Source organism: Rhodnius prolixus, unplaced genomic scaffold (genome assembly GCF_049639745.1).
Source record: "Rhodnius prolixus isolate KJV_2025 unplaced genomic scaffold, Rpr scaffold_3, whole genome shotgun sequence".
NCBI lineage: Eukaryota > Metazoa > Arthropoda > Insecta > Hemiptera > Reduviidae > Rhodnius > Rhodnius prolixus.
In genome coordinates, this window is record NW_027411603.1 from 42,350,513 (window position 1) to 42,366,375 (window position 15,863).

Sequence of the window (15,863 nt, forward strand, 5' to 3'; positions counted from 1 at the left end):
AGCAATGCAGAACTTCTTACAACATTAAACTTAAGGCAGTGGAGGTGGAGCCTAATCCATCAACTACGTTGCAACCAAACGGATAAGCTGCGTACTCACCTACTGTCATTCTAGAGAGTCATTCCCATTTCAAGAGTACTTTAGTTCTAACTTTCAACTTTTCAAAATTCAAACGGACATATTTGTTTCAAGTTAAAACACCATCTCATAATTTAAACGTTTTACCTCTGCTAGTCTAGTCAATCGCTTTTAACTGTATATGTTTATAAATCCCAAAATGCTCCTCTAAGATAAGAAGGCAGACTGCCAAATAAATCCCTTATCAATATAAATTCATTAATTCAGAATTAATTCGCTCAGCTATTTAAAAGCAAAATTAACATTGTTAAGCGCTTTAATTTGCGTTAACCTGTTTTAATTTATTTCCCTCAAACCATAAATTCATGCTGTGAATATAAAGCTAGGAAACATGAGTTATTATGTGCTTCCCATAATTTTCTGTGTTTAGCATGTTTTGTTTTCGAGCATCCCCGCAGAGAGTCATTTGGAAAAACAAGTTTTCGCAATGAGAGAACTAAAAAAATGGTGTTTGCTGAATTAATCTTTTTTTAAAAAAAATCGAAAATAGGATACATTCGTGAAATTCCAGCTATGAGAAGAGGAAATAGACACAGAATTTCCAGGAGAACTTATTTCTTAATAAACTTTATTACAAAAGTTTCAAAATGTTAGTTATAACGAACCAAATAGCTTACTTTAGTTGACTTTTTTACGTCTAAAAAAAAAAAATAAATGGGTCTCAATCCCACTATCAAGAAATTGGGACACACATTAATAAGGTCGAATAAAGCCTGAATTAAAGTCTAACAAACTTAAACTTTTTACAGAAGTATATGTATCCGAAAGTTACTCACTAAACTTTGCAAATCGTGCATTTATCACTGTAGACTGCAGTCTCTCGTGAGGAAATGAGACAGAAGTGGGGAATAGTTCTAATTAAGAATTCCCTTAATCTCTACTTCACTCCCCTATAAATTCCTTCAACAGTCAACCGTCCTTTTAATTTCGGATTTCGGTTTCTCTCCAGCCAACTTACATTGAATAGCAGGTTACACTGGCGTGTAAGACCAGCTAATACATAATTGATGATTTTCCATCTTTCCACTCTCCCTTGTTTTAGAACCCCCAAGCAGATTTCTAGATTCTAAGCCATCAAATCTGGTCTGCTGGTGTTCGGGTTCTCAGCCTTTCTCAGCTCCCTTCTTATCATCATCATAACATTGCCCACTTGGTTTCCTCTTTACCATGAATTCATCCTTCTTTTTTTTCGGTTCGTTTTTTGTTCGTTTGACAAAAAAAAAACTTATTGTCGGGTTCTTTGGCCGAACCTGTACCAAATATCAAATTAGGGGGCCCAAAAAAACGTCATTAAGGGGGTGAAAATTGGTTAACATAATTACTTTCTGACCCTTAACAATGTGGGTTTAGTTTAATTAGTGCACCTAGTCACTAATAAAAGAACATTATAGTTTTACATAAACTAGCCAAACCTGTTCGTGTTGAAAACGTGCACACTGGAGGTATTTGTGTGTTAGCACGCAAGAATTAAGGAAATAATGAATTTTTATTCTGTAATTAAAGAAGAACTTCAAAGGATTAGATGCAATTTGTTTTTATTTTTACTGTATTTTAATTATCTAACAAATCTTTCTCAAATGAGTGCTTCAAAAAAACAAAATCGAGTTAATTTCACTTTAAAGTAAAAAATAATTACTCTAATTTCCTGATATTGAAGTTTAGGAGCTCTTGTTGTGCAATTTTTGCTGTTTTATACAAAATTAATGGAAAACAATGCGCTTTATACTAAACATTTTTACAAGATAAATGAGATCAGGTTATTTCAAACTGTGGAATTAGTAATTTCCTCATTAAAAGTAATTCTATTATATCTTCTATTTTAAGATTTTAACTATTTTTAAATAGGTCAAATTAAATAGAATTTTCAAGCGAAATTCTTACTTTTTGAATATTTAAAGTGGATTTGCCACTTTTTTTTCTTTTTTTTTAAAAAAATATAAGTCTGGCCTGCTGAGGTGCAACTATTTGAGTTGAGCGAACTCTTTCAACACTCACAACACAAGCCCGTGACTTCAGTGCACTACTTCTCCTGATCTTATTTTATTTTCTTTTGTAAGAAAAGTAACTAATGTAATGAAAAGTAATGGAAAAGTAACAAACTAAGATAACCAGAGAATCAAAGATCGAGACAATACAAAAATAAAACAATTCTAATCTCTTCCCCATACAGATACACCTTTTAAGTTTGTTCTTAGAAGGCTCCCTGGAATCATTCGAAGAGTACCAACTTAATTTCCTCGCGGATAGCTTCAGTCGACTGGTCTTATTTTAGTTTATTAGGTGAAATATCCTTTTCCGGGCAGACTTTACTTGAAACTATTAACCAGATTGGGGTCGGAGGCAGATCAACAAATAACCTAACAAGGCCAGACCCAGGATCGAACCCAGCACCATAATAATCAATACCTTTCCTTTCTTACTCTTGCTTCAACGTTTCTTTAACATCTCACCTTACTGCTTGAATTTATATTACAAGTTTAAGAGTCAAGTCCAAGATTCGGAAGAGTAAAAGAATGTTGAACTGTAACTTCTATCTTTGACTGCCTCTTGACTTCCCTTTTATTGCAAAAGCTCAAGCTTTTAATTAGAAAGGAAAAGGAAAGAACTGTAGCAACCTGACTAATGTTTTGCGTTATTTCTCAGGAGTTTTAACTAGCTGAGACCCCTGAAGCATAGGGAAATCTAGCATACAACTTCGTAGAGGCAGCCACTTAAGCACCAAGATCTGGTTTTAGTGAGGATGAAGCACGACTTCATCACGTTAAAAAAAAAAAACGAACGCAGAAAAAAAATATTAATCTTACAGTAAATGACAGGAACTACATTGGCGAAAATCAAATTCTTTGCAGAAAACTGAGAAGCACAAACTTTTATGATGAATGAGCGTGGAAAATTGGTTTTAATTAATGAAGTGCAAAATTTAAAAGGGTAAAATTATTCATATTTGTATCAAAAAAGAAAAATTTCCACCTCTTCATAATTACCGCCATTTATGAGTACCTCAATAAATGCTAATGTTCAAATTCAGCGCTTGGTGATTTGCGCAAAAATGCAAACACTTCCCACTTTATCGCAAATCCTTTCCCCACCTACTGTAGTATAGCGGCCATACTATTTACCTCTTCCAATCATAAACTACGTTCCTCGCTCCTAAAATGAATTCAAAATCCAGGGCATCTGTACGAATTTCCCAGTCCAACTAGAAAACAATACTCAATATTCAGTCATTTTGAATCTACTGTAGTATATTTTACTTACTTTCGCTTCGGAAGATCTAGTAATTATATCAAGCAGGTGAACAATTACAGAATTACTGCTTAAAATAGATGCAACATTTGCTAAGAAGAAGATAAATCTCCTCAAATGTAAACAAAAGATGCTTTTAATAGAAGGATAGCTTTTTTTTAATGGCATAATGAAAGCCGATAGACCCAAATTCCAATATGCTTAAACAAATCTCTTGGGTAGTTCAATTGGAAATAGATTTCTTAAGCAACAGAGAGAGTAGGAGGCCAGTCAAATTAGCGGATGTACATCAACGAAGATAAAGATATCATGGAAACATAGAAATAAAGAAATAGCTTAGAAAAAGAAGCTCCGGTTGTTTAGAATCTAGTGGTTCTTCAAAAGTCTACATGACGTTCGACATCAACAACAAGCCCTTAACAATAGCTATCCTTTTGGCACAAATGCCCTTTTACTAAATACAGTTTTTGCCTATTTCTTTCCGCCAGACTAAGCCCTGCTGTAATTTCACTAATATACAAGCTATTAATCAAAGAATTTAAAATGTTATGTTTAAAAATCAAATAAGAATCCAAAATTGAATTCAAAAATACAGCCTGACATCCTTCAAAAATGTATCACGATTTCTCAATCAATAAACATCACGTTTATTTCCCAATCGATTGGAAATTCGCTAAAATATTTGTACAAAAAATCTATAATAATATTTCTACCCTCTTTTCTTCCTCTTCTTCGGTAAACTCTTTGAAACTCAACCCAACCATTACAGTTAAAAAAAAATAATAAAAACAAAAAATCATTATCTATTTATTATCATCCTTTGATTTCAAAAAGACTCAAAACCTCTAGGAAGCTTCAAACTTTATACTTTTGGTGCAAACTAAATTCAGCAAATTTGACAACAGTACTTCAAGCAAATTATGGATTTAAATGGGAATTAAAGGCTCACTAGGAATGTTGGAAAAAATATGAAAAGTTGTGTCAGATTATCTTCCTATTTTTTCCTTAACAAGGATATGTTGGTTGTAAGTAAAATACATCTTGATGACCCTGAGTTACATGATATGTAGCCAAAGTTTGTTACAGCCAGGTAGAGCGTAACGTAATAAATAATAAATATCAAAATATATTAAAACAAGTAGAAAAAAAAATATAATAATTAATAAAAAATTACCAAGGCCATTTTACTTGATCAAGCAACTTAGTTACTTTAAATTTATGCAGATATCCCTTTCATTCTTTGTCTTCGCAACTAAATGTTTTCTAATTGTACTTCTTGTAACAGCTATAATTAAGATAATTTAGCTTGGTATTTATAAAGTGCAAGATGGATTTCATTCACTTAATTTTTTTACCCATAATTATCTGTGGATTGGCTGTCGCCAAAACTAGAAATGTACCCCATCTTTCCAACCAACTTTAAATTAAATCTATTACGTATATTATTAACTCAAACAGTTCAATTAAACCCATCGAAGACATCTTTTCTTGAATCTTTCAGATTTCAACATCTTTATTAAGTCATGACACTTTCAAGATTTATGATTTAGAATTAGAGTACTAGAGTACTGATAGTATTTTGGAGGTACAAAGTAGGGTATCACTAGCTAAAAGTGGTATTAGGCGACGGAGCACGAAGTATATTCTTACCTTAGTAAAAGATTTTTTAAGAGTTTTGGTGGTTACATTGACTGGACACCCTTGGAGGCCAGTCATTGTCAAGTCAGTCAGTGCTGTGGGTCAGAAGTATGATGAGGAAGATAAGGAAAAGGTAAATTACGACTAGGTCAATGTCACATTGGTTTAGTGAGTTCGAATCCCGAAAGATGTTCTACTACGATATGGTATGTAGAGAAGGGTGTCTCTATAAGGAAGTTACTTCTAAAGGCCATTGAAATAGGAAGGGTAAGAGTCACATTAAGGCCCTGGGCCTACTAAAAATGGAATGGTTTCTTTCGAGGTATTTTACTATGCGATCTTTAATTAGATCTATCTTACCCTCACTAGTGCCAGGTGAACCATTGCAGCACTTCCAATGATAAAATAACTTGCCCAGCCACTCTAGGGATGTTTCGGGAATAGAAGAGAGAGCTGGCAGTAGCAGATAACCCTTGGAAACAATTAACTTTTCCTTCATTGGCCTTCCCAAAGAAAGCTAGTTAAGATACATTCCCTTCCATTACCTGCTACCCAGACTCTCCAGGAAATACTTGGCACTCCATAAACGCCACGCCGCCTGCAACTCACTACAGATGTTTTAAGGATGGCCTTCCAGTTCAAAAACGTAACCGAACTTTCCAGCAAAATTTTGAGAAAAGGGTATGCTGACAACCAGGCAGTTGTCCCATACACTCCTTCCCATAAATCCCTCCCCAAAAGTTGGGAATGTGCTAAGGAAGGAGGGGAAACACCCCCCTAATTAGAAATACCAATTAGTCAGACCAAGTACCTATTGTCAAAGCTTTAGACCCAATCAAACACAAAAACTATATGAATAATGGCCAAAGAAAGCAAGGATGTTTATTCGTTGTAAAATGAAAAGGTTTCTTCCTAGGACAACGGCCTTAGGAGCAGGGCCGCCCCATGCTAATCGAGATTGTTCTATCCCGGAAGCCCGGAACTTGTCTAGTCAATCAGACGGAAGCATTTTTTAAACTACGAATTGAGTATGTAGTTCTAGTTAGCATATTTTAGCTGAGAGTAACATCAAATAACAAAGGGTTTGAATCAGAAAACATCTAAAAAAATTTCTTTAAAAATTTCATAAACTTTGAAGTAAGTTCAAAAAGTCATTAATTTCACATAATGAAAGATGGTTATTAGTAATAATTTACTTGCAATTAATGCCAATTAAAGTTAAAAAATATTGTATAAATACTTTTTATTCCCACAGCCTACCAACTAAATTCATAAAGGTATGGATAATTGTTTTTATTCCAAAGCATGTTTATGAATTTTTAGAATTACCGGTGAGGAAAACACTAGCAAAGGTATCCAATACTTTTTCACTACTGTATTTTTGTTTATTTCAATTTAAATGGGGTTTTAGTCATGCAAAAATAATCAGCATTTTAATTGACAATTACCACCGCACCATAGAACCCTTCACTTTAGGTAAATTTTTGATGAAAAGATAGAAATATTTAATTATAATAATTCGAACCAGCGTAATTGTATTTACTTTGTTCTTTTAATAAGTTAATTTTATTATTGAAAGCTAAATTAAGAGCAAGAAATTTGAGAATGTTTCCTTTAAATGTTCAACACCATCCCAATTCACTAAGTATGCAAATTTTCACCAGAAGCAATTAACAAAGTTAACGCTTAACTACAGCTGCTTATTAAACTAAGACGCTTGAGTTTAACCTTTATCAAAGGTTGGAAAACCTCCCTTCAGGTGGCGATGTTTGGGTAAATATTTTTTTGTATTCTAAACCGTTTTCTTTTTTTTGAATTTGGGTTTTCAACGAAAATACCTGCTCAGAGATCCAAATAGCAAGGAAAACAAAATGGTAGTGCATGTGACCAAGAACACACTCTTTAATACAATTGGCATTCAGGTTTATTCAAAACTGATCAACGCCTTTGATCAAACTTGACTCATTTACTTATGTTTATTTCCTCTAAAGGAAAAGGACCATTTTACAGACTTTAATAAACTTTAGAGATTTTTTTCGAAAACGACATCAAATAGGCACACTCCTTGCTCACATACTTCTTGCTCACACACTCCTTGCTCACACACTCCTTGCTCGCTCATAGCTATATATAATTAGAATCCAAACTTGAAATTTTGTTTAAAAAAAAATCCGAATTACAATTACGCAGAAAGGAGATGCTTATGCTCAGCTATAAGTGCAATTCTACGAGGTTTAAATGAGTTGCTAAAATTCCATATTTGAAAAGTTATCTCAGGAGTGGTATGGTATTTCCTAAAATTCGAATTTCCAAGATTTTTTTTTTTTAATTTTCCGCGATTTTCTCTGTGTCTGAAATATTTAATATTTACAAAATAATACAAACTAAAAGTGTCAATTCTGGGAATTCTATGGTTCTATTACCTATAAATTGTATAATAATAATAAGCCTTTATTATTGGCATGAATTCATTTATTACTTGAATAGTGTGAATTAAATACGTTGAATGAAATTCCTAGATTGCTTGTATTCGTCAGTAACTAATGTGAAAGATTGAAGCTAGAAAAAATTATGAGTGAACTTTTAATATTTTTATTTTGTAAAGCTCCCTTTATTTCGGGCGCTTCAAATAGTTTTAAAAAATATTTTTCATTTTGAACAAATATAGTGTAATTGTTAAATACACTGTAAAATAAAACCTCAGCACTAGAAATAAAAAAAATCAATTCCAAATAAGTGTTTTTGTTGCAAGTTCTGGTACAGTTTAACATTTAACTTATTACAATTTAAATAAAGGCTGGTCGGCAATTTTAAGAGGTGTAATTGTGCCAGTTTAATCAGTAAATAAGAGTTTTTCTATTTTGAATTCAATGCAATTGCAAACTAAAACTCAATCCTTCAACCTCTTTGTAGAAATAATGACAACGTTTAATTTCTTTCTGCTTTTATTAGCAGTCTGCACAGTGATGAAAGAAACAAGATTCTAGAGCTTTAAATATTTTTACTGTAATTGGATTGTCATCTAATGGAATAAACTGTTTAAGTGAAACATGTAGATCTTTATTTATCCAGCTAAATAGAATTCAACTTTTTATTTTATATAATAAAAGCCTGCTTTAACTTTTGTTTAAAAAAGATGTACACAAAAAAATTGTTGGAATAAGAAGAATGTAATAAATAATAATAATACTTTTATTTGAAAATTAACTTACTAAATAATTTTAGTTTAACCTAGAACAAAAGTAGTTAACGCGGTCTGCCAAGAAGAACATGTAATTGTTACAAATTACAGGAGCGAATTACAACTTCTATACACAGATTGTAACTAACGCCTTTATCATTATAGGGTTTTGTATCAATTATGAAAAAATATACATACATATATACTATTAATAAATTGCTAGGTTTTATTAAAAAACAATCAATGAATTTCATTTTCATTTCATTTAAAAGTTTATACGGACTTAACACATTTATTTGTAATTTTAGCATCAAGTTTATCAAGAAACTTACCACTTTGTGCAAAGCCTTGTCTTGTTTATAAAAATGCTAATAGTCAAAGTTTACATTAATGTGTACAAAAATTAGAAGAAAATCCTACGACGTTTTTATAAGTCTTTATAAGTCTAATAAATGTAATGGAATTAAATGGTGCACTACCAGATTATCAAAATGAACATTCTGTATTTCAATATAATTATTTGAAAAACATATGTACATATGTCCGCTAAACATTTTTACGAATAAAAATGACCCTCTTTGGTAGAAATTCTTGAATAATAAATAACACAAATATTGAATAACCCTTAAGATTTTTTTTTTTTTAAACATAAAGATCTGATTGCCAAGTACAAGAGATAAAAAAATCGTACCAAAGTGAATTTTACAGTTGCTGTTATTGTTTTTATCTAGTCAGTCGTACGTATTTTGATGCATTGATGAGAATATCACCATAAAACAAAGTTTTCTAGCAAAGAGAAGCAAATTCCTCCAGCTATTAGGGTGAGGAATCACCATTTAAGGCAGAGTGCTCTTCAAGTTAATCAGAATTCGTCACTAAACCCGTCAATTTGACTGTGGTGCGAGTTGGCCACTCAGATTAAACTAAAAGCACTCCAGTTAGTATCAAACCAGCTCCATTGTTAAACAGCCATAACATTTTTTTTGTAAACCAGGATAATTTCCAGAGTTTGTTTAAAACAGAAATTAATTACCCCTGCGCTATAGCTCTAGAATTGAAAATACCAAACTGCAGTCTAATAACTAAAAAGCTAAAATTTTGTAGTAAAAATTTTTAATTACCTAGAAAGACACGGTTAAAAAGAGACTAACCTAGAGATCACAAATTACCCTGAAATTATGATAGACCTACCAAACTCTCATATGGTTCTACACCCTAGTAAATCATTATACTCTACCCTCAGCCGACTAACGCTTACACTCGTATGTATGGACACTAGTAAGTCAGCTTTCCAAAATAAAGCGCTGCTTATCGCTTTGAGAACACCGTAAATTGTTATGGATTGAACTAATGCACAGATAGCTAAAGTACCCTCTATGTAGACTTTATGGAAATGACAGTACAATACACATATTTCTACAGAATACAGCAGAGGCTATAAAAACACGGCCAAATCATAGAGAAGACTGATCGACAACGGCTAAAACCTAAACAACCACAGAATATACTTCCAAACTTAGAGTACAACCAATGATAATTATTATGGACACTTTGTTTTCGCATTATATTTTATTTCTAAGATAAAAAAAATTTAAATAAAATAACTGCCTGGAATATTATGTTTCTCCTCAAAAAAAAAAAATATACTCTTAACTGAACATAAACATGTTATTACACAAAAAATTGTTGATGTAAATCACTAGCCACAACTTTTTGCAAAATTCTTGATTTTTAATTGCGTCAAATAATTTAGTAAAACTTAAGTTCACATTTGAGTTTGCAGCAATTATGTTTTTCTTGTTGATTCAGCCGTTTCATCTTTTTCTTCAAACACAAACGTTACTCAATCCTCTTTCAATACTCTTTCAATATGCAATACTCTTTCAATGGATGCAGTTGGGACTGACAGCCTGAAAATGTATTCTAAAATTTATATTTGATCAAATTTGGCTAATAGCGCTTTGGAACTTTTCAATTTTATCAGATACTCGGAATAGAATTATTCACTGACAGTGTCCCGGTCTAAACGGTGTGGTAAGCCTAATTATAGACAGATTAATCAGTTAGGTATAGTGAATTCGACTTCACTTATGCTTCTATCGAAATCTCTTCAGCAAGTTGATTAATCTATCACTCATGATGGATTAAAAATCGAAACCGGTCACAGAGCAATAAACATGCTTAATAAGGCGAATGAAAATAACCACGGACCTAACCATAATTTCAAACAAATTTATTTATTAAAATCTTATCTTTAAAGTTTCTCCTAACGGGGATAACACCTACTCGTACAGTGGAAGATAAAGAGCCCTCAATATCTTCAGAACAACAGTTTTACTTCACGAAAACACCATTACCAAAGAAAATGTCTCTATCTATTTCCATTTTACATAACCGCAAAGCTGAATTTAAATTACAATTCTCTTCTTTTATTTTTTTTTTTGTCCGCTTTATTCTGAACGTAATGAGGGATTGAGCGTATCACCCTTAAGTGAAATAGAAGTCTTTCCTTCTCAATTTTCTATTCAAGATCTTTAGAAATCAATACTAAAAACATTAACTCAACAAGTTCATTGATAAGGCGCAATTAGATTTTTAAAAAACTTACTCCATACAGAACGGTTATCAACAAAAATTCATTTCAATCCTCTGGTTAAATCCTCTTTATTCTAGAACTCTATATTGCCATCATTAATCCATAAAACAAAAATAGTTTCATTTGAAAATGAATGTTATAATTACTAAATGCATTCATTCACAAATGATGTTCCCAAAAAAGGTATATTTATTATAATTTAAATAAGAATATATTAGGTATATATTGTTTAATATTTAGTGCATTTCATGGCAATTATTTGTTTTATTGATCTTCTCTTCTTACCAATTTTGCTCATGATTATAGTTCATTAAAATGTATGCACATTTCTCGCTGTCTTTAAGAAATATTATCCCAGGACAATGCTTTTCTCTGCTCCTTTTTTCTCTTAAATAAAGAACCACGTTAGCATTTGTGGGGCAGATCCTTAAAGCCCTTACTTAAAAGAGTTTTCTATGTGTAAAATTGTAAAAATTTTCTAAACACTATCACAGATATCGCATTTAATTTATTTCTACAGAAATAGTGCATTTACCGCAATTATTGAGGAAATAAATTAAATGCGACTCGGCTTTATTGGCCGATTAACATAGGATTCTAATAAATCCTTTTAATGTGTTTTAAGAAAAAAAAATTCTTACAATTTCCAAATAGAAAAAAGTCAATCATCAAGAGTATTGAAAACTAATAGACTTGAATATTTGTTTGCATTAACAGACTTCGTTTTTATAACATTGATGAAAGTCAATTAAATTTTAATTTGCAAATGTCTTTTTTTCAACATGAATATTTTAAAAATGATGGTGATATCGAGCCGCGAACAATTTTTTATGTCTACTAATCAAACCTCTTTCTCAAAAAAAACAAATTTTTTAGAGTGTATTATTTATTGTAGGCGGGTGTCTATTATCATAGATAATTTTTTTAAACTGCTTTTATACTGTGAATCCTAATCCTAAATTTGAATCTCATGAGCGCCTAAAAAATGAAGTCTACATGTTCAACCGAATTATTCATTTACTTAGAAAAAAATCCACTTTTCCATTATTCTAATATTATCTTTTAATGAAGTTTTTGGATAATTCATAAAATCTAAAATTGGTTACTCAAATGTTCTAGGTGAAATCCGACGGTACTCGAGACATGTGCTTATCCATAAATATTTTTGCTTTTAATTTCACAGTTTTAATGTTCAAGAATTATCTTCTGTACTATTTTGATATTTCATATTGTAACTTTTTAGTAGAAAACATAATGATCACTAATTATTTATGAAGTAAAGCGATCAAGTTTAGTGAATTTTAGTTTTGATAAAGGAAGACCTTTAATTAGTAAATTCAGCTTCAAATTTAAGAACTTTAGATCCAAGTTTTTTCTCGCAAAAACTAAGAAATAAAGGCTATTAAAAATTTGTAAACTATTTTGTGTTCGCACTTCAATATGATTTTAAATTGTCTTAAAAATTACTTCAAGATATGAGTGTAAAGTTGAAAGGTTTAAAAATAAACAATAAAATCAAATGATGGGCCATACTTAGTCTGACTAAAAAATATATAAATTAAACTTATTAAGGCCCGTGTATTTAAAATAAAAAATAACATCTCGTAAATGTGAATGAATAAGTTATAGCCATAGAAATTTATATTTATTTTATGAAGTTCAGTGATTTACGGGGAAAAAAAGCTCTTAAATACATATTCTGATGTGTTGCAATTATTTTGTCATGTATAAACCCAAAAGTTGTTTAGGAGATTGTGATAAATTTAAATTAAATAACATGATTTTGCTGTAAATATTATTTAATCGAAAGTATAACTTTAAAAAGAAGAAGAAGAAGAAGAAGAAGAAGAGTGTTTTAATTTCAATTACCTTGCCTCTAATTAGAGGATTGATGAGTAGGTCTTAACAAGCTAGAAGAAATATTATAGCGAATTACGTATTTACGGTTGGATTCACACTTTTACCGCCGCCGGTAAATCTAACTTCACACGGTACACAGTATTGCAAGACTGTGCAGAAGCGAAGTTCTTATCAAAATCTATTTTCATCACTTGCCGCTTGGAACGCTTCTGGATATGGATATCGCACTCGCAAAATTTACAATAATTTGTTTTGTTTCTTGTGAAATAAATCGATTACATACTTACATCAATTAAAGTTAATTATATTTACATAGATTTTCGATGAAATATGTGGTTTTACTAAAAGCTAAAAGTATAATTAGGTTCTGTCAATCACACAGCTCATGTAGCAAAAGCAATTTAACCAAAATTGGTCCCTGGTTCTTGCACGTTTTGTCAGTAAACTTCAAACCATTTATTATCACCTGTTGTATCCTGTAGATGCAATAGGTTAGCCAGTTCTTCAGGGTCTCTAAGAACGCTAACCACACTTCTTATTTCATTTATTTCTACTAATGTATTAGTTATATATTGAAAATAAGTAACATACAAAATGCTCATCGATTACCACAGAAATCATACTTCTTTTTACAATTAATTTAGTTAAAGGAAGAAACCCACACAAGGTCTACATACAGCTAGTTGATGTTGCAACTGTTTGAGTTTAATAAATTCACAGATTAACAGCGCATCACACACAATCACATTTTACAGACGCCAAAATTTTAGGAACATCACTTGCTCGTTAGAAATCCATAATAGATGTCTTCAAGCGGCTTTGGTTTGGAAACCAGTCCCTGTACAATCTATCAACTGTCTTCAGGATATTTAAGTAAATTAAACTTTATTGATAGTCGTAGGAATAGCGCTCGTTCCTCCATATATTACAGCTTCAAACCCTAAAGTACGCCATATGCTGACATTAAATCGCATACAGTGCAAAAAAAAAAAAGGCCCGCAGAGATATGTATAACTGCATGTATTTTAGGAAAACATCTAGCCAAAATACATTCAGTCATCTTACTAAAACTTAATTATGTTAATACAATGCTCACCGGGCAAAAATGTTTTTCTGAAAATACCTGATTATTGTTTACCAAAGTAATGGCCCTTATAGAGTTTTCTGAGCGTTTAGATAAGGTCAGACTTTGCTTACTAGATCCCAAGCAAACGCTGGAGAGTGCAGAAATTCCCAGTGACGGGCTTGTTTTAGTTAGAGTAAATCGTGAAGAGGAAATAACTGAAATCGAGGCCTCATAGTACAGATAGGCATTTGTTGATGGCAATGGAAACAAAAGAGTAAATACAAGTTGCCTATGGATACACCTAGATGAGGAAATGTGACCTCCAAAGATTGAGTAGAAAAATTTTTACTTTTAAATGTATTATGTTATAATTGATTTTTTAATATTACTGAGTAAATAATTAACTTTTTCCCAGCAACTTTCTCATTTTTTCAACTATTTATCTTCTTTCAAATAATTTTTCTTAATTTTTGGCAATTTGAAGACACTCAATGGCCAAATAGCAATGAACTACTGATAAATCATTTCTGTTTATACAATAGTATAAATATTATGTAGATGTCAGGACTATAATATTCACTAAGGCCCAGTGCATCGAGAATTCTTTGTATCTGTTTTATAATGAGCAAGTTTGATGTGATTATCTCAAGAAATCATTTTCTTCATCATGATAAAAGAATCTAGTAGAGGCGCCAGATTGGTTTGCTAGGAGGGCCAATTAAACACATGTCCATGCAGCATCAAACGAAAATAAAGTCAGTGATATGGTTTAGTCTTAGCAAATAAATTCTGCTTACACCAGCTGCAACCTTTCAGTTGTATTCTTGGTTAAAACCTGCATCTGAAGAAGTGGACTATGGTACCCAATGTCATCGACAAGATTCTTGGGACAGATTGAAAAGAATGCTTTACATCTCCAAACGGATTATGATGCTATCATTTGAAGAAGATTGAGAATGCTGGTTTCTAAAGAGTATTGGGAGGAGGTGTTCCTAGTAGTACCTTTTCAGATCCTGGGATGCCTAAGAGAGTCATTTTTTCTTTTTTCATTTTCAGAAAACTATTTTAAATTAATTATTATTATATCGTTGATTTCACCCGTTGTAACATCATGTTTTTATTGGGTTGACCGGTTTCGGTCATCAGAGATTAATTCTTTAAAAAAATTAGACTTCCATTTTTTTTTCTATCATACAGTACGTATCTGAAGATGGATAAATATCAGAAACTAGTATGAAACAACGACGGATAAAATTGGATGTATTACCAAGTTCTGCGGACCCAACTACATTTTCAACAAGTATTAAAGATTTTCCAAGGTTAAATAATTTTTGTACATAATTAAATGAATACGTGTATATCAATCATTTTCTTTTAACATGATTATTCACTAGAAACTTTTTTTAATTACACATACAGGGGCAAAGTGTAATTAGCATATAATTTGCAAGTAACTGAAACAATTGTATGATTAATTAATTAGCAACAAACAACTGAACAGCCAGTACTAACATTTTATTGTTAGCTTTATCTTAAAATTGTTTCCGACAAGATAACTGAAGTTTGTTTTTATTTCTATATCATTTATTACTTAAGTGGTCATTTAATTCGTCACAATTACAGTTTAGTTAACTGGAAATATCCGGCGATTTGTAAATTTCTCTTTCATTTCAGAATGTTTGATGAATACTATTGAAACAATACTCGAGAGATAGATTGCAAATAACTTAATGGATGCTCTGCCTCATCTTCTTATTTGGCTTCTTTTTTTTTATTAAAAAATTGCAACCTATAAAAGTTCATAAATAGGTTGATTTGTATTGTCCGCAAAATTTAGCATAGCTTTTAGAATTGAAAGAATAGAATTTCAAGGGAATTATGCTTATTACTAGTGGAAGTTAAATCTAAATAATTTTTTTGATTGTTATTAAACTCAAATCAAATCTAAGAAAATTAAACGAGAGAACAAAATCATTAAAAAATAAATTGATTGGCTTCAATACAAAAAAAAAAATCAACTAGGTACGCTAATTAAATGTTTAGAGAAAAATTAAAACAAGTTCTTTTTCGGGAATATAAGCTTTAAAATTTAAAAGCAATGTTTGAATAATTACTAAGGACAAATTCAGAACGCTTTT

At 31.3% G+C, this 15,863-nt stretch overlaps 1 protein-coding gene across 5 annotated transcripts in view; it reads right to left on the reverse strand.

The window, feature by feature from the left end:
* Window positions 1–12,804, reverse strand: part of LOC141452857 (FMRFamide receptor-like) — a 220,171-nt gene extending 207,367 nt beyond the window's left edge. For all 5 annotated transcript variants that reach the window (XR_012457660.1, XM_074125318.1, XM_074125315.1 and 2 more), the window contains exon 1: window positions 12,669–12,804. The gene's annotated coding sequence lies outside the window, so the exon portion shown is untranslated. The remainder of the gene's footprint in view (window positions 1–12,668) is intronic.
* Window positions 12,805–15,863: the final 3,059 nt, after the last annotated feature.